This window comes from Onychomys torridus, chromosome 14 (genome assembly GCF_903995425.1).
Source record: "Onychomys torridus chromosome 14, mOncTor1.1, whole genome shotgun sequence".
In the NCBI taxonomy this organism is placed as follows: Eukaryota; Metazoa; Chordata; class Mammalia; order Rodentia; family Cricetidae; genus Onychomys; species Onychomys torridus.
Window position 1 is genome coordinate 54,504,984 of NC_050456.1, and position 22,938 is coordinate 54,527,921.

Below are 22,938 nucleotides of genomic sequence, written 5' to 3' on the forward strand. Positions count from 1 at the left end.
TGGAAATCTCCAAAGGCCGGAGCTGCTGTGTTACCAGTCCCCAGCCAATCCGACAGGAAGAGGCTTTAAAGTATTGGCACTTTGTTTTCTGAGCGGTCCATGGCTGATGCTGGGGGAGGTCTCCCTCCCCTTCACCCCTCTGCTTCACCCCGTCCCCCACCTGCCTGCCTGGCAGTCCTGACAGGGCTTCTAAAGCTGCTCCAGCCCTAGGGAAGCAAGCCAAACATGCGGAAGTGGTTAGGTGTACTGGCTCCCAGGGAAGCTGTGGCTAGTAGGGGGAATGGGTGGGGTCCCGCCTGATGGCTTTCCAAAGAAGCCAGATCTTTGAAGTTTTGTTTCAGCAGCTGCCAGGTATGCTGTTTCAGCACTTTGCCGACTCTCCATGGTCCCATGTCACATATTTCTTTATGATATGTGCATCGTATACACAACAGAGCTGAGACGTATGTTGGGAGGGTTAAGTATGAAATTGTGGCGTTTAGAGCTAAACACACCCACTTGGCTTTACCTTCTTGGGCTGAGAAATAGCCCCTAGAGTACCCCACCCTCCCTTTTGGCTGCCCTGCTCTTCCCACCTGCTGCAGGAGAAGCAGAACCTCTCCAGGTCTGGCAGCCTGGAAGTCGGGCATTTCTTGGACAGACTAGGCTGTCTCTCTTGAGCTCAGAACTGCTCGCTTTTCCAGAAGCTCAGATGTCACTCCCTGGTGTCCCCAGCAAGGAACCCTCACTGCAGTGGCCCTGGAAGAAGTTCCTTGTTCACTCCTGGCTCCTCAGTGCCAGCAGTAGATGTTTGTTCACTGGTAGCTGCATGCTGGGGACAGGGATGGAGTGGGTCCAAGAGCCCAGGTGCAGCCCACACTCTGTTCTCTGCTGCTTCTCTCCTGCTGAGCTAGCCTCTCTTGGCCCAGGCTCCAGCCACTGTTCAGCTGTGCTTCTGCCCCTGGGTTCCACTCTTGTAGAGTTCAGTATATGTATATTCCCTGGTGGAGTCACCAACTCTTTATGCCTTCGTTTCCCACTCCGGAGACAGAAGTTTGTCAGAGGGAAAGGCTGTATTTTATATCCATCCGAAGACCCTGGAGCAGGAGTTGGGAAGACCTAGGTGCCAAGCCCAGATCCACCTGGGACTTTCTGACTTGGGGCGAATCACTTGGACAGATTTCAGCCTAAGTGTGCCGCAGAGAAAGTGATGGAGGTCCCTTCTGTTCTGAAGAGATACTCTGCTGGACTGTGCTTTTAGCTGTAAAGCACTGCCACTGTCGCTGGTCTCGGTTCTAGTAACACGGACTCTGTAGAGCAGCCCTCTTTGTCTACAGTGTGATGTACAGACCAGTCCCCCCCGAGCTGAGTCACTAGCAGTCTAGCATTGCTAGGTTAGCCTGGCAAGTGTTTAAAGCCTGGCGTGCTCATTCCAGGTACTTCCTGTCATCATTCCCCTCCAGTCTGCCAGCTCCTCCTCGGGCCTGGGAAGGCATTGTTTCTACAGCCTCCCCTCTTCCTGTTGAGCCCAGCTGAATTCCCTCTTTGAACCCCTCAGTTCTTTGAACAGCTTCAGCAGGCGCTGCCCCCCTAGCAGACGCTCCTCAGTGTGAGCACCCATGTCCCAGAGTGTTCCCCTAGATAGCTCCACTCCTTTCCCACCATGCCCTGGCTCCTCTGTCACCAAATCCCAGGGACCTCTTTGCATGGCACCCCTTTCCTTGATGTCTTCCTTGCTCTGAATCTGACCTTTCATCCAGAAAGGCTGCACCCCCTTTCAAGAGTCTCATGTTAGTGTATCTGAACAGTACACCTCCCCCACACACACACGCACAGTGAGAGAGACAGACAGAATATTACCTTGAAGCACATCCTTAAGGGGAAAAAAAGTTGGATAAATAAGTGTATTATTTTTAGCACTATAGTCTGGTTTGAGCAGTTTTGGGTTCCTTTATTTTGAAATACTGAAGTCTCACATTAAAACATTATGACTTAGTGCTTGAGGCCATATATTTGAGAGATAAACCAATTTGGGGTCCTCTGTTTAGCTGTTTATTTCACCAGGACAAGTTCTTTGAAGCTAATATTCTTATCTAGAAGATCAGGTAAGATGTCTCCTTTCTGCAGAGAAAATGAAAACAATATGCTTAGGACAGCACTTCTGTATTGAATATGTGTTCAGTAAATGGGGGGCATCGCCAGCACCCCCATGCCGTCTGTCTACAATGTCTTATCTACGCTCTCTGATGAGTATTACAGTGTGGGACTCGAAGCTAAGGAGATGGTACGAGTTCTCACACCTGCAGAATTCTAAGGCCAGGAGCCAGAGCCGCTAGAACCCCTCAAAGAGCCAATAGTTGTCCAGATTTCCTTTCTTCAGACACAGCATAGACCGTTAGATGGAAGATATCATTCACTCATCTACAAGAGCATCCCATGACAGGCTCTCGGTGTACAGAGACCACCGGCGGAGTCACTCACTGCCTCAAGGAGTGGTTAGTCCTGGCTGAGCAAACTGCATCACCCTCCACTGAACAGGGCAGAATTTGCAGAGGATGATTTTCTTTTCCCCAAGTGAAAACAGTAGAGTTGTGTGGAGTCCGGAAGGCACGGAGGAACCTGCCTGGAGTGTGGGGGGAGCTTCCTCCTGTGCAAGGTGGGGCAGGGTGCGCCTCAGAGGGGAAGCCCTGGAGTTCACTCTAGGCCCTGCCAGCGGGGTGGGTTTATCCCGTTATGTACCCTTCAGAGTCACGTCACGTGCAGAAGTCGGCAGTTGTGGACTATTTTTTCACACAACGTCTTTCACCATTTTTCCTTCCCCCATCCCTGTCTGGCGGACTTGTGTCATCTCGGTGCAGCCCAGTTCTGATGTTTATCCCCCGTGTGCTTTCCTCACAGGCAGAGGCAGCCTACCTACTGCAGCTTAATTCCTGCCGTGTTATAATTAGATCTGTATGCTTTTCCTCTGCTGCCTCCTCTGGGGTTATGACCTATATATATGTTTCCATCCCTATTCCTTAATGAAGTGACTCACATATAATCTCCATTAATTTAGAGTACGCTTAATGAGTTCAGATATCTACATCCACAGTCACAACATAGAGTTTCATCTAAACAGCGCCCTACCCCACGCTTGTCTGTACCACAAGAAGTCAGTATCTCCCTTCTCTCTGTCTCTTCCTCTCTCTCTGTTTCTGGCCTAAGACAGGGTCTCACCACATAGGCTGGGCATGCTTTGAACTTACCAGCCTCCTAAGTGCTGGGGTTATGGGTGTGCGTCACTATGCCTGGCTTTGCATGCTGTTGCTGGGTGGGGAGGGGTATTGAATGAGGATCAGTGCATGCTAGGCTAGCAAGAACTCCGCCACTAAGCTCCATCCCTAACCTACTATCATTTCTTTCTTCCTTTCTCATTACTGTGTTCACCATACAACATAATAGATTTCATTATAATGTTCACACATATACATGACATGCTTTAATCATACTAATCCCTGTTAGCCTTTCCTGTCTGTGTGCTCCCCAGTCCCTTCCTCTTCCCAGGTGGGACCTACTACTTCTTTTTTAAATTGATTTTTATATGAGAAACATGATATTTATCTGAGTCTGGCTTATTTTACTTAACACGGTGATCTATAGTTCCATCATTTTTGCTGAAAATGACATAATTTTGTTCTTTTTAAGCTTTTTTTAATTAGCATATAAAATTATAGGATTTATTGTAACATTTTTATTCATATGTATTTGCCCCTCAACACCCACATACTGCTCTCCCTTATCCCTTCTCCTTCATTCCCCTAAATAGTTTATCTTCTTTCCTATCTCGTGTTAGTGTGTATGTTTGTATGTGAGAGTGTGGGAATGTGTATGTGTGTATGTGGGTGTATGTGAGTGTGTGAGAGTGTATGTGGGTGTGTGTGTGAGTGTATATGTGAGAGTATGTGTGTGAGAATGTGTATGAGAGTATGGGGGTATATGTGAGTGTGTGAGAATGTAGTGTGTATATGAAAGTGTGTATGTGAGAGTATGTGGACGTGTGTGTGAGTGTGTGAGAATGTATATGTGTGTGCATTAGTGTGTATGGAAGTGTGAGAGCTTGTGAGTGTGTGTGGTAATGGGTATGTAGCTAAATCTGGAAATGTTGTTGTTTACGGCTGAGTAAACCCTCCCTCACATTTCCTTTGTCCGCCCATTTGTTGTTGGGCACATAGGTTGATTCCATCACTTCCCCGTGACTTTTTAAAAACCATTTTTTTTCTTTATGTAGATCATGTCAGGACTGTGTCCTTAACCAGAACTGTCGCTCAGCCTGCTGGCTTTGAACAGGAGATAGGGCTCTCTCTGGTAACGTGCCTTACTGCACAGCTGGCCGAAGCCCAGTGGTGGCAGCAGCTGCCTCCTCCTCTGTTTGCCTCATACGTGCACATAACTGAACTCCGATCAACACAGTGGAAGAGATGAAAAGACAGAAGCAGCCCTTAACCCGTGAGTTGACGGTGTGGACTAGGGAAGCAGAGCTTGGGCTGCCAGGATGTGGAGAGCCGGGCCAGGCTCCCTAGCCCAGCCTGCAGGACCAGGCAGCTTGACAGTGATGCTTTGGACTGCCCTGGTCCAGCTCCACTGTGCTCACAGGCAAAGCGACTAATGAACGTACATTCTATATTTGGCACAACTTGATGTCATGCTTCCTTTCATAAATATTACAAACATACCCAACCCCACCCTGTGCCACAAGAGCCAACCAGCTAGGCGTTGTGTGTGATAAACACAGCTGTAACACTGTAGTGAAATGTGAAGTTAGGGGGCTGGGTGGGAAGAGCATGTGTGAGGCTTTGGGTTCTGCCTCCAGCACCAAAAGAAAAAAGAAAAGTAGCTTAAATATATTTTCAGTGCTGATCAAACATCACACACTTGTGAGATTGCTGAATCCAGAGCCGCTGAGAAGCCCTTCCCTAAGGCTTTAGCCAGGAGCATTACTGTTCTCTGAAATTGTACCCCACATGCTAGCAGGCCTCTGCAATGTGACAATGCTTTTAGGCTGTTTCTTTTCCTTTCCAAGTTAATCTAAAACAATAAACATTTGTTGTCTCCATTTCTGTGGGTGGGGAGTTGAGGACGCACTGAGCCAAGTGGTTCTGGCTCAGGTTCTCCTGCGACACAGTACTGAGGATGCAGCCAGAAGGCTACAGTCAGCTGATGCTTCCCTGGGGCTGGAGTTTTACAGAACGAAAAGAACTGTGGCCAGTTCTGTTTCTCTGTCTATTTCTAGATGGCTCACTCTCCCGGGGGTGGAGTTTATGCTCGCTGTTCTTGTGGGCAGGAAGCCCCAGCATCTCATCACCTGGGCTTTTCCACAGGGCTTTTTGTTCAGCTTATGACAACTGTTGGCTTCCTCAGAAGGATGATTCAACAGAGAGTCAGGTAGAGCCACAGGGCTTCCATTACCTAACCTTGGGAGTTAGACATTTTCATTTGTGTGTAATTCTCATTGTTCAAATAGACAGAACATGAAATTTCCTTTCAGATTTTTTTCATGTGGTAAAACAACATAATATTGGGGGGATGGTTGTTTGTTTGTTTTGAGACAGGGTGTCTGTAACAACCCTGGCTGTCCTGGAGCTCACTCTGTAGACCAGTTGGCCTCGAACTCACAGAGATTCACCTGCCTCTGCCTCTTGAGTGCCAAGATTAAAGGCATGTGCCACCACACCCAGCAGTATTTGGTATTTTAACCATTCCTAAGTATACAGTCGAGAGGTCACACTGTGTAACTGTCACCAGCGTCTGTACCACAGTTCTTTTCGTTCTATAGAACTGGAAGCTGTCCTTCAAGTCTCCTCGTGCTCTGCCCCTCCCCTAGAACCCCTGCTCTGCGCGCTGTCCTGCCAGCGCGAGTGCTCTAGACACTGAGAATTTCTACAGTGTTTGCGCGAACCATCCACTCAGCATTGTGCCTTCAGGTTCATCCTTATAAATAACAGTGTCAGACTGGGTTGGTCTAGGCTTCGGACATTATTTCTCTCCTTTGGAGATTATGAACTGATGTGGAGGAACACAGGTATGTGAATCTCTTTTTGTGTCCCTGCTTCTGATTTTTTGGAAAATACCTGGAAGTGGAATTACTGGTTCATGTGATACTTATGGATTTGTTTTTCCTTACATAAAACCACTATCTGGTGGCCACAGTCAGAGCCAGGGTGCTCTGGTCACGCTTAATAAATACTTTCTCTTTCCAGAGGTCAGGGGTCATGTGGCTGTTGATGTCAGAGATAGAATCGAAGGTGTCTTGGCAACATTGGTAATAGGGACAGAATGACCACTAGCTGTGGTGTAGCAGTTATTAGATGAGACCAGGCATGTTCAGGGAGTTATGGCCACAGAAGTATGGCAGCCATGAGTACTGGCCATCAATAGTAGCTTCCAGGCACGGGGACCAAGGTGTTGCCAGTGCCCTTAAGGTGCAGGCAAGAGCATCAGCATAGAACCACAGAGACTGCACCCTGCAGGGAGGGTGTGGGGTTCTGCGAAGGCTCTTATTGTTTCCACCTAGGCCCTGCCTGTGGTGACAGGAAGCCAAGACATTGGTCTCCAGAGCTGGCATTGGCCTCCTTGGCATATCTAAGATGGTTGAAGAAGCCATTGTGTTCCCCAGTAGTGACAGATGCCTTGAGTTGGTCTTTCAGACAGCATAGATCTGCTTCTGTGCAGGACAACCAAACCTCACCTTTGATGGGACACACTAGGCAGTGTATGTGCTCAGGAAAAAGATCACTGTCCCTCCTCAGCCTTAACGCTACTATCTAGCTATGGCTTAACCCCGATGTTAGTCCCTACCCTTCTAGAAGCCATCTGGGGCTCTTCCTGGACCCGTGGGCCTTCCTCCAGCCCTAGTGAAACCTGCCACTTGGCTTTTTTCTAGAAGGAGAAAAGGCCCTGCTATCCTGTTTTTCATAGCCACTGTGCTAGTTCATATTCCCACAGTAGATTCATAGTCCACAGTGGGTCCACAGTCCACAGTGGGTCCACAGTCCACAGTGGGTCCACAGTCCACAGTGGGTTTACAGTCCACAGTGGGTCCACAGTCCACAGTGGGTTTACAGTCCACAGTGGGTCCACAGTCCACAGTGGGTTCACAGTCCACAGTGGGTCCACAGTCCACAGCGGGTTCACAGTCCACAGCGGGTTCACAGTCCACAGTGGGTTTACAGTCCACAGTGGGTTCACAGTCCACAGTGGGTTCACAGTCCACAGTGGGTTCACAGCCCACAGTGGGTCCACAGTCCACAGTGGGTCCACAGTCCACAGTGGGTCCACAGTCCACAGTGGGTCTACAGTCCACAGTGGGTCCACAGTCCATAGTGGGTTCACAGTCCACAGTGGGTCCACAGTCCACAGTGTGTTCTTAGGCCCACCGTGGTGTGCAGGTTCCTGTTCTCCTCATGTCCAGAAGCTCGTGATTTTGTCTTGTGATTATAACCATCCTAATGGGTGTGAGCTGGTGTTTTGTAGCTTTGATTCTCATGTCCCTGGTCATTTAGTGTGTTGAGCATCTTTCCTATGCTAGCCATCAGCCCCGCTGCCCACTTTAGAGTCAGGTTTGCTTTATTGTTCTTACATTTGCATTCTTGCCCTATTTTGTATATTAATTCCTTACTAGGGTTTTTATTATAAATATTTTTCCTATTCCATGGGTTGCCTTCTTCCCTTTGAACAGTGTAATTTTTTGAAAATGTATTTATTCAGGGGTGGTGGTGCACATCTTTAGTCCCTGCCCTGGGGCGGCAGGGGCAGATGGATTTCTGTGGATTTGAGGCAAGCCTAGTCTACATAGTGAGTTCCAGAACAGGCAGAGCTAAACTATTTTATTTTATGAGTATAGGTGTTTTGTCTGCATGTATGTCTGTGTATGCGTCAGAAGAGGGCGTCAGATCCTCGGCAGACGGAGTGTTAGAGTGTTAGTTGCCATGTGGGTGCTGGGAACCAGACTTAGATCCTCTGCAAGAGCAGCAAGTGCTCTTAACCACTGAGGCATCTTCTCAACAGTATAATCTCTTATCTGTGAACATTTTTATTTTGACAAAATCCAGTTTGTCTGGTTTTTCCTCTGTGTGTGACCTTTGAGTCCTAGCTAAGGAACTTTTGCCAGCTCCAAAGTCACGCCACCTTTGTTGTCTGTTCTCTGTGGGTGTTTGGTCGGTTCTGCTGTTTACATGGGCCGCTTGCACAGAATATGGGTACTGCTGAGTGGGGTTTATTAAGGCCATCCCATAATAGTTCAGGTGCCTAGTTTTGAAAGTTGAGTGATTCTGAGGAGACTGAGGCAGAAGAATTGCTGCAGGTTCAAAGTCTCCCCAGCCTACATAGGATGCTCCAAAATACCCTTATCTACAGTGTGAGACCCTGTCTCGAAACAGCCAAGTGTTTAATTTAATGTGGAAGACGAGTATTTCTGTGTGATTTGTAGTGAACTCACTTGGCTCTTCCCTGCCCGATGCCACCCAACTTGAAGTTCCGTCCTCCAGAACCACTCTGAACTTTTCAAAAGCTATTTCTTCTTCCATTTGCCATGGTAGTTGGCCTATCTTCTAAGTTTTGTTTTGGATGCTATCTAAAACCCCTTATGTGTTGTAAGTATATGTAAGTGTGATTAGTGCTTCTGTCTCTCTCTCTCTCTCTCTCTCTCTCTCTCTCTCTCTCACACACACACACACACACACACACACACACACACACACACACACACTGCTTTCTCCCCTCTGCAGTAGAGTTATATCATAGCTGTATTCTTGAAACACTGGGATGCAGAGGTCATCATGTCTTCCCTACTTCATCTGCTTCTCTGCCATCCTGTCTGCACTTCCAGACATCCCCTAAGTCTCCTCTCTAAGTCTGGCTTGGAACGTATTGTGATTTGTCTAGTTCCGGACATTTTTCATAGGGCTGCAAACAAGGGGCCAGGAAGAGTCACATGTTTACTTTTCTTATTTTTTTATAGCCTGAAACATCGATGTTCTTACCTTAAAAAAATTAGCTGCGCTGTTACCATACACACAACCATATCATGTATACAATGGAAGCAGTAACCACTCTGTAGTTTGCTAAAAAGTGTGAGTATACCATCATCTTACCATCCTACTGTTGAGTTGTGTCTAACTGGTGGCCGCACTGGCTCATTGCACACATAAGATTGTCTATAGCAGAAAGTCCAGGAGGTGGGATTATTCTATCCAGTGATACATGCAATTGGACATTTATAGCTTCTGTGAAATTGGCCTCCAGAGAGATTCCTAGTCAGGAGAAGCAAAGCCTACCCTGCTCACCCTCTCCTGTACTGGGCTTTCCAGCTATTCTGCTGGACCATGCTGTTTTTCTAATCCCACCATCACTAAAACTCAGAGTTCTCTCTGAGTTTTAGTGATGGTGGGATTAGAAAAAAGACTGTCTTCAGATATAGCATAGTAAGGGTGCTTTGTTTGGACAGAAAGCCGGGAGGCTAAAGGATCCAATAGACCCTTTCTCAGTACATTCAGACTGCAAGGCTTCACTGGCTCAGTTCTTCTGTCTAGGTACTTTTCTCTCCTAGGTCTGCTCTAGAGACTAATCCTCTGTACTCCCTCAAGAACAGAGAACCAGAAAAGCCAGTGAGCCCAGAAAGCTGCGTGGAAAAGCTTAAGGAAAATATTAAAAAGGAAGAAATGGTTTGATGTATTTTTAATATAAAGTGTGGAAAAAGTAGAAACAGGGTGGGGGCTGGGAAAAGGGAGGAAGGAGATTATTCACGGTAATTGGAACCAAATGTTGGCTGGGAACAAGGCGGCATCCTCACTCTTCCTGTAAACCCCGCGGCTTTTCAAAGTGATCATAACAGAGAGCCACAGCCAGGCCACGCTTTAACCCTTCTCTCCCTGCACAGTGCCAGTGGCTATAGAGGTGGTGTCCTCCAGGGAGGAGTCCTTGCATGTGGGCAGTTGCTGCCGCCCCCTGGTCAGCTTGGCTTCAGAACACGGGGGGGGGGGGGGGGGCAGGTGTTGGAGAGAGACACGTGGACTGAAAGCCCTCGGTCTGCCTGCCCCTCTCCTGGGGGCCGCCGGTAGCCTGGTGACCAGTGGTTTACGTGATGATGCTCTCTCGAGGGGACAGTAAGAATGCTCATGGGACAGGCGGTCACTTTGCATTAGCAAGAACCCATTCTTTGCTCCCTCTCTAATCGTGGATGGGAAGGGGCGTGTCTGGAGTCTGGGACCTTCGTGGATCATGGTCCACTCTGGCCATTGTGACACTGAGATAAAAAGAGTGCTCGGAGAATATGGGGTCACCTCGCCCTTCCAGCTTCCAGGTGAAGAATGGCTTCTAGCCTCTTTGCCCAGTCATCCATCCAAGGAGGGGAAATAAAAGCAAGTTACTAGATGTGGCTCCAGCTGGCTCCCATCTAGAGTCACAGTGTCCACACACCCCCAGATGCCCATCTTGTGGCCAGGCATGGTGGTGTGTGCCTGTTATCACAACACTAGGAAGGCAGAGCTAGGAGGCTAGCCTGGGCTACATAGCCAGTTGGAAACCAGCCTGAGCTACGTAGGGAGACCCTCATCTCAAAAACAGACGAGGTCCATTTTGCACAAGAAAGAGGGGGGGGGAAAGTCCTATTTTGTGTGCCAAATAATTCCCATTTTGGTGAGACTGTGCAAGGCGAGTGTGGTGTGAGGCAGACAGCACTGAGACTGTGGGGCTGAGCAGATGCCTGAGTGCTCAGGTCGTTTGTCTTTCCATCCAGGAGTCTGGGGTTGAAGTGAGCTAAGGCTGTACCAGCACTCGGCACGGTGCTTAGTGTCCACCCTTTGTCATCATTACGGCCGCACTGCACACGGCCCAAATGCAAACATCTTTTTTAAACATTTTGGTTGCTGTTGGATGTTTAGGTTTTGAGACAGATCTCACTGTGTAGCCCAGGCTGACCCAGAACTGCACTCCTCCTGCCTTGTTCCTTGAGAGCTTGGATTATGAGCCTATATAAAAACATGACTTTAAAAATCATCTTTGGGAGGCTTTTGATTTTGTGTTTGAGTCCATGAGCCCTCCTGGGTTAATTTTTTTAATGAACTGTGAGGTATAGGTTAAGGTTTATTTCTGTCTATGTATGTATAATTATCCCATCACTTGCAAATCAGTGGCTTTTAAAAGATCATTTTTGTTGTATTTGGACCTTTGCCAGAAATCATTTGAGTGTGTCTGTGTGGGTCTTCAGGTAATTTTAGTATTCCTAAAACAAAGCCTATGACAATGATAGCCAGAAACCCCTTGTCAGTGGCTGTTTTCATCTTAACTTTCAATGGCTTATTGTAACTGTGAGTCATATGGACTTCGGCTCAGTAGAATCTCACTCTATGCAATTGCAGACATGAACCTAACCCTCCCTTTTCAAATCATCTATAACTGGAATAATACTGTCTCTGCCAACAGCTTTCTGTTGAGCACACAAGGAGGAGGAGAGAGGTCAGCACACGTTTAGATAGCTCTCACGGTGGTGGTGGTGGTGGTGGTGGTGGTGGCGGTGAGGCCTGAGCCACGGGCCTTGCTGTGCCCTATACAGTTCCACAGACCCTAGGCTTTACCATCCTCTGATTGCACTCACCTTGTGAGTGCACAAGTGCTGTGTTCAGGCTGTTCTTCTGTGTACTACTTGAACAGCAGTTATGACCGATAACATTTATGTTTCTGATGTGTGGGAGAGCTGCATCCTACCGGCTTGACTGATGGATTCGGCCCTCCTACAACACTGTCCCTGTGGCCAGTTGGCTTTCCTGTTCTTCTATGCTCTGCTGAATGCTATTCCCACTGCCTGGAGTTTCTTTTCCAATTGACAAATTGCTGTCGTCTTTTGTGGCCAAGGTGAAATGCTGTGTCTGTTTTGAAGCCTTCCTTGATTTTCGTCCATAGAAAGCTGTTCCTTTCTCTCACTTTCTGAAGCTAAAGCTAATAGTGTCTCATTCCCAGCACAGAGGCAGACAGTGAGGGCAGTGGTAGTTGGTTTTCTTAATTAGAAAATGAATGTGCTTTATACACACGTAGATGTGCCCATGATGTGTTGGTGTTGGCAGTAAGTGATAAAAGCAGAGTAGTTTAACCACTGTGTACTGAGACAAGACCAAATTAAACTCACTAATACACCTACCATGGTTGCAGGTGGTGGTGGTGTGCGTAATACTTTCCCTTTCTTTACATTGTTTAGTACGTACACATTTCCTAATGTGCTTCAAACCTTTAAAATTATATTGTTTAATTTTGTATTGTTTGAGGTACCCTACACAGCATTGGGTTTTTTGGGGTTTTTTTTTGTTTTTTGTTTTTGCTAACTTTGATAAGATTATGTTTCATATTTCTAAGAGAGAAACAAGAGACAGGAAAGGAAATGGAGATTACACTAATAATATTGAAGGCCAACTTCATCCATATCTATGGTTTATGCCCTTTATCATGTTTGTTCCTGGAACATGGCTGTAATGTGGGCACTGCATTCTTCCTGTGTGACTTGTTAAATAGCCTTACAGAGGGTATCCCACTACCTTAGCTTTCCTACCTTTAGATGCAGGAAATTAGTCTTTTCCTAATGGCATTTTGGACCATTTAGACCTCTTTGAAAGGAAGGGTGGGGGGTATTTATTGGTGGTGCAAAGGAGAGGTGAGGTACTTCTGAAAATCAGCTGTTGCTGGTGCCCTATGGGAAACAACTTTGTATGAGCAAGTGAGTACAGATTTAGTAGAGCATATAGTTTGGCATCACAAATATCTCTGTCATTGCCAGTGAATTTATAAAGTTGCTCATTTGGCTCCAAGTGCCAGTGTCATTTAGAAGCTGTGTATGAGTGGAAGCTATCATTAGCCTGAACACGCTAACTGTGACGTGTGACGTATTTACCACATGTGTTCAATATCTACTTGCTCTGTATGCTCATTCTCCTTGATGTAACTCACTGGCACGGATTTGAATCTCTAGGCCAGGCAAATTAGAGCATGCCTGTTTTTATAAGGGAACTCTCATGACTGCAGGGGATGGAAATTGTGTGGGATCTGGTCCTCTTGTTTTAATAGCCTAAGCCGTGCAGGTGTTGGTCAATGGGTCTTTTAACTGTCATCAGTGAGCTAAACATATGGTTTACTAACTAGCATTTTAGAGAGATGCTATTATCAGGAAAAGCATATGACAAAGAAGAGGTAATGAAAGATGGTCCTGTCAGGCTCCAGGCATGGGAATCAGGCCGCAAGACAGCACAGCTCTGCGTTTCTCCCTCAGCAAGTGCAGTGTCTGAACTTGGAGCTCCGGCGGCAGTCCCTGAGTGCATACTCTGTGTCCTCATTTTATTGCTTTCATACCAAAGCTCACTTGTTTCCCTGTACTGGGGGAGTGGGGGGGGGGGGACAGCTCACCATATAGCACGATGCCATTTCCTATTGGTTTGTGAGAAATGTGTGCCGGTAAGAGCAATAGGTAAGAGAAAATTTGATACTTCTTGCCTTATAGCTTTTCCATTGTCCCAGCAGCTGTTCTGAAACCTTCACGAGTTACTTGGTTTGTAGTCCCAAAAGGATTGGTGAGTAGCTGTCAGAACTCAAACCTATCAATATGGCAGCAGGATCCATGCTCTTAACCACTCTGTCAGGGATTCAAGTTATCAGAATCCCCTGGTGAGCTTGTTACTGGGCCTCAGCCACACTGTAGCCTTGGGGTGAGGCTCATCATTGCCATCTTAAGCAAGTTCCAGAGGGAAGCTGACACCGTTGTTTCTGAGAAAAGGGCCATACTTAGAAAACCACTGCCTTCTCTGGTGCCTCCTCACCTGCAGCTGGTAATAAAGTGGTGTACAGTGTAAGCAGTGAGGGGTGAGAAGATGTCTTTTCAAGGACTGATCCTCTCAGAGGCAGGTGTTTCATGCCAGCTTCGGGCCTGATCTAGCCTTTCTAGAAAACCTCAGACAAATGTCAGTAGCTGTGCCTCGGCATAGCAGAGTATGTACTGCTGTGACCATGGCACTAGTGTGATGTAGGGGTTGCTCCTACTGTTTGTATGTGAAGGTAGCTTGGGACCAGGCTCCCAGAAGTGGCTCACTCTCGATTTCAGTGGAAAAAAGTCTTGACCAGAAGTAACATTTCAACCCCCTTTGGCCTTAATACTCCCTTAGAATGTTTCCTTTTTTGTGATTTTCCTAGTGTTTTATCATGAGTCTTAAAGGCAGAGAAAGGGCAGGTGGAGAAGGTTTGGACAAAGGGTGGAGTCTTCAGAGCTGTGCTTTATTTCCCTTGGCCAACTGGAAGAAGGGGCAGAGGCTGCTCAGTGGGGCCAGAGGAGCTCTGAACTTGACTGTGCCAAGTTGCCTGCTGTTGTGCTTCCTGGGGACCAGGGGAGAACGGAAGGGAGTCAGGCTGAGGCACAGGCTAGAACTCTCCACTTGTGGTACTTCTGCAGCCGTTTGTGTGTACTGGGTTTGAACCTAACTCCCAGTCAGCGTGGAAGTTCTTAAGGGACGTGAATGCCAGTTGCCCCAGACAATCCGCACATTCACGTTCGCTTGGAAGGCTTCTCCTGGCTTGTCTCTGCAGGGTGTGAAAGGTGGGTGGTGGCGATCCAGCTTTCCAAGGGCCAGCTGTGCTTGTGTGTGTCACCGTTATTGTCAGAAGACATCAGCCCTTTCCCGCTAGTTGACAGAAATCCTGCTGAGCTGGCTCAGCCTTGTTGAATGAACTGGTGTCAGGGAGTTCTCTGTGGTGCTCTTAAAGGTCATTCTTTGCTCACTTCTTTTTAGTTCACAGCTACATATTTTAGGCTTCATGTGGTGTGCTGGTTATGCCAAAACAAAGAGCTGGATCAAAGACAAGACATTTCTTGATCATAAGGCAAAGGATCAGTCTGTCTTTTCAGATCCAGAAAGCTAATAGATAAAGGATCCAGGAGTCTCTGTCTACATAACTGGCTAGCTCCCAGAACCCTGCGTAGCCTTTAGAGCAGGGCTGTGAACGTAACCTTTGAAAGGTTTGGTTTTATGTCTAGCTTTGTGTTCCATGAAGCTTGCTCCCAGAGTCAGAGTCTCTGCCAGACACACTAAGTCCAACTCTGTCCTTATTTCCTCCTCCTGAGTTCCATCAATCATGAAGTGGAAGGGGTGTGGAGACAGCAGAGGTCTGGTTCACATTCCGTAGTCATTGGCAAGTCCAGCTGGCTGTGATCTGGCTGTGCTCGAAAAGGACAGGCTTATCAACTCCTAGCTTTTTGACATGGTACCTCATTGTGTCCTTCCCAAAGTTATGTCCTCGTCACACAGCTATTTAATAAAATCCAAGTCCAGCTAGCCAAAACATACCCCAGACAGCTCCCCGGTACCTCCTGTGCCTCTTTCCCCTCACTGAGTGATCTGAAGCCTCCTCTCGCCAGAGTTTATCATTCTGTTTTAAATTAGGATCTTATTTGGATCCTGCTTATGTTCTTAATTTCCTCTGATTTTCTTTCTGCCCCTGAGGGTGGGATGGGCTGAGAGCTTTATTGATTTTGAACCACCTTGTTACAGTCTTTCCCTGCTCTTGATTTCATCTTTTCTGTTAAGATGTACAGTAGGCAGTAGGAGCCAAAATTATTCCTCAAGTGCTAATTGACACTCAGTCTTCTCAGGTAGTTTTCACGGCACATGTTGGTCCTGCCCAGACCTTAGTTCAGGGACAATGAAATTCACCAGGAGTCAGGCAGGCCTGAATCAATCTGAACTTTCTCTATTGAATTACTATGTGAGAAGAAGCAGTTCTTAAGAGTCCCAGTTCCTGATTTATGTCTCCAGAGCTTGAGGTAGTGATTCAGGGTATGATTAATGTGAAGGGAAGAAGTTCAGACGCTGGGAAAGGAAGAGAAGAGATAAAGATGAATTAGATGCTGAATATATAAATTAGTAATTGAGATGTCAATTGCAGGTCAAAATCTAGCAGATTAGCACACTGATGATTCATGAGAAAACTAAGTCATGTTAGACTAACCTCATTTTCCTTCATGGTAGAATTACTTTAGTGAAAGAAGATTGGGGACAGAAAAGAATGGCAGGAGTGGGGTTCAGGATAAAGCTTAATGAAACCTTGTGAGCACAGGAGAGAAACGTGAATGAGAAAATGTGGCCATTAGTATTTATAACTAAACGGGTAACTATCCCAACAGGCAGCCAATCTGCAGTTGGTAAGTAAGATCTGAGACTCTACCATTAGCTTACTAATTTCCCATTTTATCAATGAAATGATTTATCCATTCATATTTATTTGGTTGTCTACTTTTGCTAGGCACTTACATATCCAGAAAACATACACATCCTATTTTCAGCTGATGTGAAATAGTGCATATCTTGGATGACTATGAGGATTTAAAGACCAGAATGACTGTTCTCTGTGAATTTAATGTAGGAAAACATATATTCCTTAATATGAATTCAAACACTCAAGTATGAAGAAGGCTTAAGGATTCGGGTTGTCTCTGTCTGTGAGTGTTGTAGCTAGAGTTTTCCTGCCTGGCCCAGAGTCAGGACAAATCTCTCTCACCTACCAGGCCCATAGATGCTCGGACCCAACCAAGTAAACACACAGAAACTTACATTGTTTACAAACTGTATGGCTGTGGCAGGCTTCTTGTTATCTACTTCTTCTATCTTAAATTAACCCATTTCTGTTAGTCTATACTTTGCCACATGGCTTGTGGCTTACCGGTGTCTTTACATGTTGCTTTTCATGGCGGCAGCTGGCTATGTCTCTCTCCAGCCTTCTACTTCCCAGAATCCTCTTCTCTCTTGTCCCGCCTATACTTCCTGCCTAGCCACTGGCCAAACAGCATTTTATTTGTACAGAGCGATATCCACAGCAGAGTGTGATAGACGTTGATATGAAGGAGAAAAACTGGCAAAACATTGGTAAACTCAACGTGGTAACTCAGACCTGGAGGCTACAGCAGAAAAATACAAGTTCCAGGCCAGCCTGGACTACTTAATGAGATCCTGTATTTTAAAAACAAAAAAAAATTGAGAAACTGACTTCATTTTATGAGTCCAGCTGGGAGTGGAGAGGAGCTGGGGAGGATGATGATCTCCCCCATTCATAATTGCTGCTCCCTGATTGGCAACATTATTGATAGAGTATCCCCCTACTTCCTGCAGGAACCAGCTCCCTACCCAAGGTGACATATTCTCCTGCTGGCTTAGCCCAGCTAGCAGCCTTCCATCATGACAAACTCCCCTCAGCCAGGCTGCCATTCTGCAGCTGCCCTGAGAGGTGAGCCAGTGAGGGACTTGGCGCTTCACCTCACACATCTTCAGCCCACTTGCTTTGCTTCCTTTTTTTTTCTTTCATTTTTGTTCTGTTTGAGGCCAGGTCTCACTCACTGTGTAGACCAGGCTAGCCTCAAAACTCATAGAGATCCACTTGCTTCTTCCTCCCAAATGCTGAAATTAAAAATGTGTGCCACCACGCTCCACTTCAGGCCAATTTTGCATCCACTGGAATCACTTCCCTCACTCGTTACCCAGGGACAGTTCTTAGTAAGGAGGCTGTAAAGACAACTTCTCCTCTCTCACTGGCTCGTGTCCCTGTTGTGTGGCCCCTCCTGTCCCATCCAAAGGTTTCCTCTTAGTGGGGAGAGCAGTAGTAATTGGGCACTTAACACTCCAATTCCAGGTATGCGCTAACTGGTGTACATGGCTCTCATAATCCTTTAGTCAGCCTATGAGAGGTGAGGTCAGTATTTATTCCCATCTTACAGCAGAGGACACCAAAGCACAAAGAGGTTAAATGTATTACTTTTAGTGGCACAGCTAGGACTTTAACTTAGCAGTCTTGTTCTAGACCGCTGGGTCTCTGGAGTGGCTGTTTTCCATTCTGGGGTGGTGCAGATCCAGGGCCTCGGCTACTTCAAAATTCTCTCACCGACCCAGCTTTTCCTTTGACCCGCACTCACACCTTACTTCTTTTCCCTTGTTTCTTGAATTATTTCTTTAATCCTTTCCCAAAAGCCTTTCATCATATAAACAAAATATTTTATGCTTTTCTCCCTGTTCTGGAGCAGGATGCTTGGCCTGCACTTAGGGTTTGATGGAGCACATACTTTCAACCCAACATGTAGGTCCTCAGATAGTCACGTGGCTTTTCCAGAAGATCTGTGTGCTCTTGGGATTCCTGTACTGCCTCCTCTGTGATCTCCCCCTCCCCATATAACTCCATGGGTAGAAAGCAGGAAAGAACTCTTACCCTGATGCGCACACTCAAAGGTTAAGTACACACGTTTCCTGAGTGGACCTGAATCGCTCTCAGAAACTCTTGCTAAATTATAGTCCAGTGCAAAAGGTCTCTAAGAGCCAAAGCCTGTGACATCAAGTGCATGGGCTGTCTTAGCTGAGCCATCGGACTGCCGTACCGTTTAAGTAATGTTAGGCAAAGTTCGACTTGTTAGTTCTCAGTGTTCCCAGTCAACAGTTCCCAAGCGGTAACTAGTTTGTAACTGAGGTAGACTAACCCTTGTTACCAGATGATTTCGCTGTTGCATTTGGACTTTTGGTTTTCCCTGGTGGAAGTATAACTCCGTCCCTCACTACAGCGGTGCCTTTCTTCCTGCCTTTCATCCATAGTGCTTCAGTGCTCCCTATCCGGTACGGGTGCTCCCTGTCCAGTGTGAGTGCTCCCTAGTGTCTGCTTTGTCTTCATTCTCCTGCCCCTTCAGACCTCCATGCGGATGACCCAGGGCTTGGGCTAATAAGATTGCATTACTGTTGTCGAGAAGGCCACTTCCCCTGACACTCACCTGATGCACTGGGAAACTACTATACCATATATACAGAACAGAAAAATTAACTAGTGTTTTAATTTAAAATAAATGAAAGTGGTATGACTTTTTGCCTTTTTTTTTTTAACTTGCAGTATATTTTACATGCTCAATTTGGTGAGTTTGTGTATCCATATAGCACAGCATACTTAGGATATCCCCATCATACTTCAGAGTTGCCTTGTAACATTTCAGCACAGATTCCCTCCGTGTGCCTCCCTCCGTGTGCCCCCTTCCGTGTGCCCCCTTCCGTGTGCCTCCCTCCATGTGCCTCCTTCCGTGTGCCCCCTTCCGTGTGCCTCCTTCCGTGTGCCCCCTTGCACCTCTCGGGTGTGTTAAGTTCCTTTGGTTGCAGTATTTTTGTTTTTGTTTTTCGAGACAGGGTTTCTCTGTGTAGCTTTGGAGCCTGTCCTGGATCTCGCTCTATAGACCAGGCTGGCCTCGAACTCACAGAGATCCACCTGTCTCTGCCTCCCGAGTGCTGGGATTAAAGGTGTACGCCATTGCCGCCTGGCTCAATCTCCATTTTGTAGATGAGAAAATGTAAGGATAATAAAGTTGTGGAGAAGTGAGAATGCACTAAGGACCTTGGTGCAGGACCCTTCCCTGCCTTCCTTAACCTCAAATTTGGTCTTTATGAATATGACCTAACTCTGCTGGCCTTAGAGCCATTTTTAATGGACACAAAGACACAAAGACTTTACTCCATACAGAGACACTCTCATTTGGTCATTGGAAGCAGCACTAAGGTCTGGGAGATCCCCTCATCTGCTCAGGGAGGGAGACGTGTTTACCTGGAGGGCTTCCTGCGTTTGCTGTGTGTCAAGACGTGTGCTTGTAGTTAAGAATTTATAGTTAAAGAAAACATAATGTCTGTTGTCCTAAAACATCTGCACTGTCCAGAAAGCACCACCGTGTTTGTCATTAAGACTATTGTATTCTGAGCAGCACCACACATTTTTCTAGTACAGGACTGTTCCTTAAATTCCAGGACGTTTAATTATCGTCACCTCACTTACTCAATGTTATTCCACCCCCAATACTCACACATCACAGAGGCAACTGAAAGCCCAGCCATAGAGATGCACATAATTGTGTGAGGGGCGGGGCATCCCTGCACAGGGCAGCTCTGCTTGACAGGGATTGGGTGAGGTAGGCAGAGGAAATGGACAGCAGAGTCACATGTGCGTGACTGTCCCTGCCAGCCGCCTTCTCCCCTCACTCGTGTGACATCATAGCCTTCTTAAGACGCCTCAGTGCCCTGGTGGAGGGTGCAGCCCTGTATGCTGAGGACATTAGGAGATGGAGTAGGGTGTGGGAAGGGCAGGTACAGTGGGGACAGTGTATCCAGCAGCCTGGCATTATTCTGGGAGTGAAGGGAAGCTCTTGGTGGATAAGCTAGGAAGAGAATGTAGGATGGGAAAAAACTTGCCATATTGTTGCCTATTTGGAACTTAAAAAAGAATCTCATTATAGTAGAGTCTTGCAGTGTGGACCAGACCAGCCCCAAACTCCTGACTTCCGCTCTTCTCCCTTAGCCTCCCCAATGACTAGGACTACAAGTTTGGAGTATAAGATGTATATGAAACATAAATGAATTAAATGTTCTAAGTATCTATCCATCTATATACACACACATAGACATAAACACACACATATACACATACACATATATAAATATTTACAAATTTGCAACCAACACCCCACCCCACCCCACCCCTGAAAAAAAAAAGAAAGAAAGAAATCCAAATCCAATACACACTCCAAGCATTTGGATCAGGGAATCTCACAAAATTTTAATGAGAACAACTGATCTCAAAATTCTGGTGAAGGAAGAAAGTATATTACTAGTGAGACAGAAAGAACATGGGTCTGTGAAATGGGATAGGCTTTCAGATGGATACAGGAGCCGTCAGGCGCTGTAGAGAGAAGGGTTGTATGAAGTCAGGTGCCTGGAATCAGGGCCTCCTGCCTCGGTACCTGTCGATCATTTGTAGCACCTGCATGCTAGAAACTCCAAAGACTTGTGCTCTGCGTACGAGATAATGCGCTCCAACTAACCCCACTGAAATGCAAAGCAAGAAGGTTCTCATGGCACTTATTATATTACACAGCTGAGCATCCCCACCCCCACCCAGTGCTGGGCTATAAAAATTCCTGCCTCTTTGCTAAAAGCCTTCACTGGCTTGAGAAACTTCCTTTTGTGATTTGCAGGCTGAGCTTACGTTACTGATGAGATTAAAAACATATTTCACTATAAAAGTTTATGATGTTCCAGCCTCTTCAATATATGTAGAGTTGGAAGAACACTTCTTACCCACAGTCCCTGATTTATTTCTTGCCCACTGCCCTGCCCTCTGCATCCATGTGCCCTTGCTCACATACCTGAGAACCTTGGGAGCATCTCCCCAAAGACTGCTCTCCACTACACAGCAAGAAGGCATGAAAATGAATGCCTCGTGGAAGTGTTTGTTGTTAAAACAGTTATTAACAAATGAAATCACTCAGGCTACCCAGTGGGGTTCATTCTGGTATGAAATGCATATTACTTTGCTTTCCTATTATATACTTACTGAGTCTAGATTGTTCCCTATGGCTAGAAACTCCTATAACCATTGAGCCAGAAATGGAAGCAGAATCTCTGTGGGTGAATTTTCTAACCTTCAGTTCAGTGACTAATAATAGTTTCCCTTGGAGATTTTTAAAATAATATTTTCATTAATTCTTTACATTCATTCATTCACACACTGTATTTTGGTCATATCTACCCTCACCAAATTCCTCCCAGATCCATCCCTGCCTCTGTACCCACCAAACTTTGTTCTCTTTTAAAAGCAGGACTAGCTTAATTGACGTGAGAATCTCAAGATAGTTCAGCCCCGTCATGGGTTGCCTCCCTTTAGCTTCATTTGAAGGAGAGGCATCCTGCCATGACTGTTCTCGACTTTAAGCCCACATACCTGGCTGGCATGGCATCACACACCTATATTCCCAGCACTTCGGGGTTGCAGACAGGAGGTTTGAAAATTTAAGGCTGGCCTGGAAGACCTTGAGTCAAGTAAAATAACCCTGACTGCCTTCTCTATCGTCCCTCCTCCCACTCACAGCCCGCTCAATCAGTGCCATTTAGCTTCTTACATGTAGTCAGCTTGTCTTCCCTCACTAATGAGAAAAAAGATAAGAGAGTCTCCAGGAGCTGGGAAATGGCAGCTCAGTCTGTACCGTTTCTCCTACATAAGCATGAAGATTTGCATTCAGATCCTCAGCCCTCACATAGAAGCCGAGTGCGACAGTGTGCATGCATCATCTCAGCATAGGGCAGGTAGAGACAGGAGGATCCCGGGGACTTGCTGGACCTCCAGTCTAGCAGAACTGGCATCACTGAGAGATCCTGTCTAAAATTAAGCTGGAAAGTAACTGAAGAGTGCACTCAGTATTGACTCTGGCCTCCACACACAGGAATGCATGTACACATGCATCTGGGTGCGAGCACACACACTCTCTCTCTGTCTCTCTCTCTCTCCCTCCCTCTGTCCCTCCCCACACAAAAGGTTTTGTTCCCTTTTCTGACTGTAATTCCATCTTACACTCACTCAGGCTTCTGCCTTGTGATCAGGCTAACATTTCATTGATTCATTTAGGTATTTATATTTGTTTTTCAATCAGTGATCACCACATTTCTCCATATGTTCAGAAATCCTTTGGGAAAGATTTATTACATGTACATGCATACATGTATATGATAGCATAAGTGATAGCTTGGTGGTTCTCAACCTTCTCATGCTTGTGACCCTTTAACACAGTTTCTCATGCTGTGGTGACTCCCAACAATAACATTATTTTTGTTGCTACTTCATAATTGTAATTTTGCTACTATTATGAGTAGTAATGTAAATAGCTAATATGTAGGATTAGGTGGCCCCTGTAAAAGGGTTGGTCGTTCAACCTCCAAGGAGTCATTACCCACAGGTTGAGAACCACTGTGTTAGCTCTCTATAATGTATACACACATTTTAATTTAATTAATTTAATTTAATTCAGCAATTTCCAGAGGAATTGCTGAAAATCAGATGTTGTCCTCAGAAGCCAAATAAATTAATCTCTGAGTCTTTTGGTTCTGTTGGCCAAGAAGA

At 46.2% G+C, this 22,938-nt stretch overlaps 1 protein-coding gene across 12 annotated transcripts in view; it reads left to right on the top strand.

Moving 5' to 3' along the window:
• The window catches only part of Ttll5 (tubulin tyrosine ligase like 5), a 248,179-nt gene that overhangs the window by 157,156 nt on the left and 68,085 nt on the right, over positions 1-22,938 (top strand). The window lies entirely within an intron of this gene.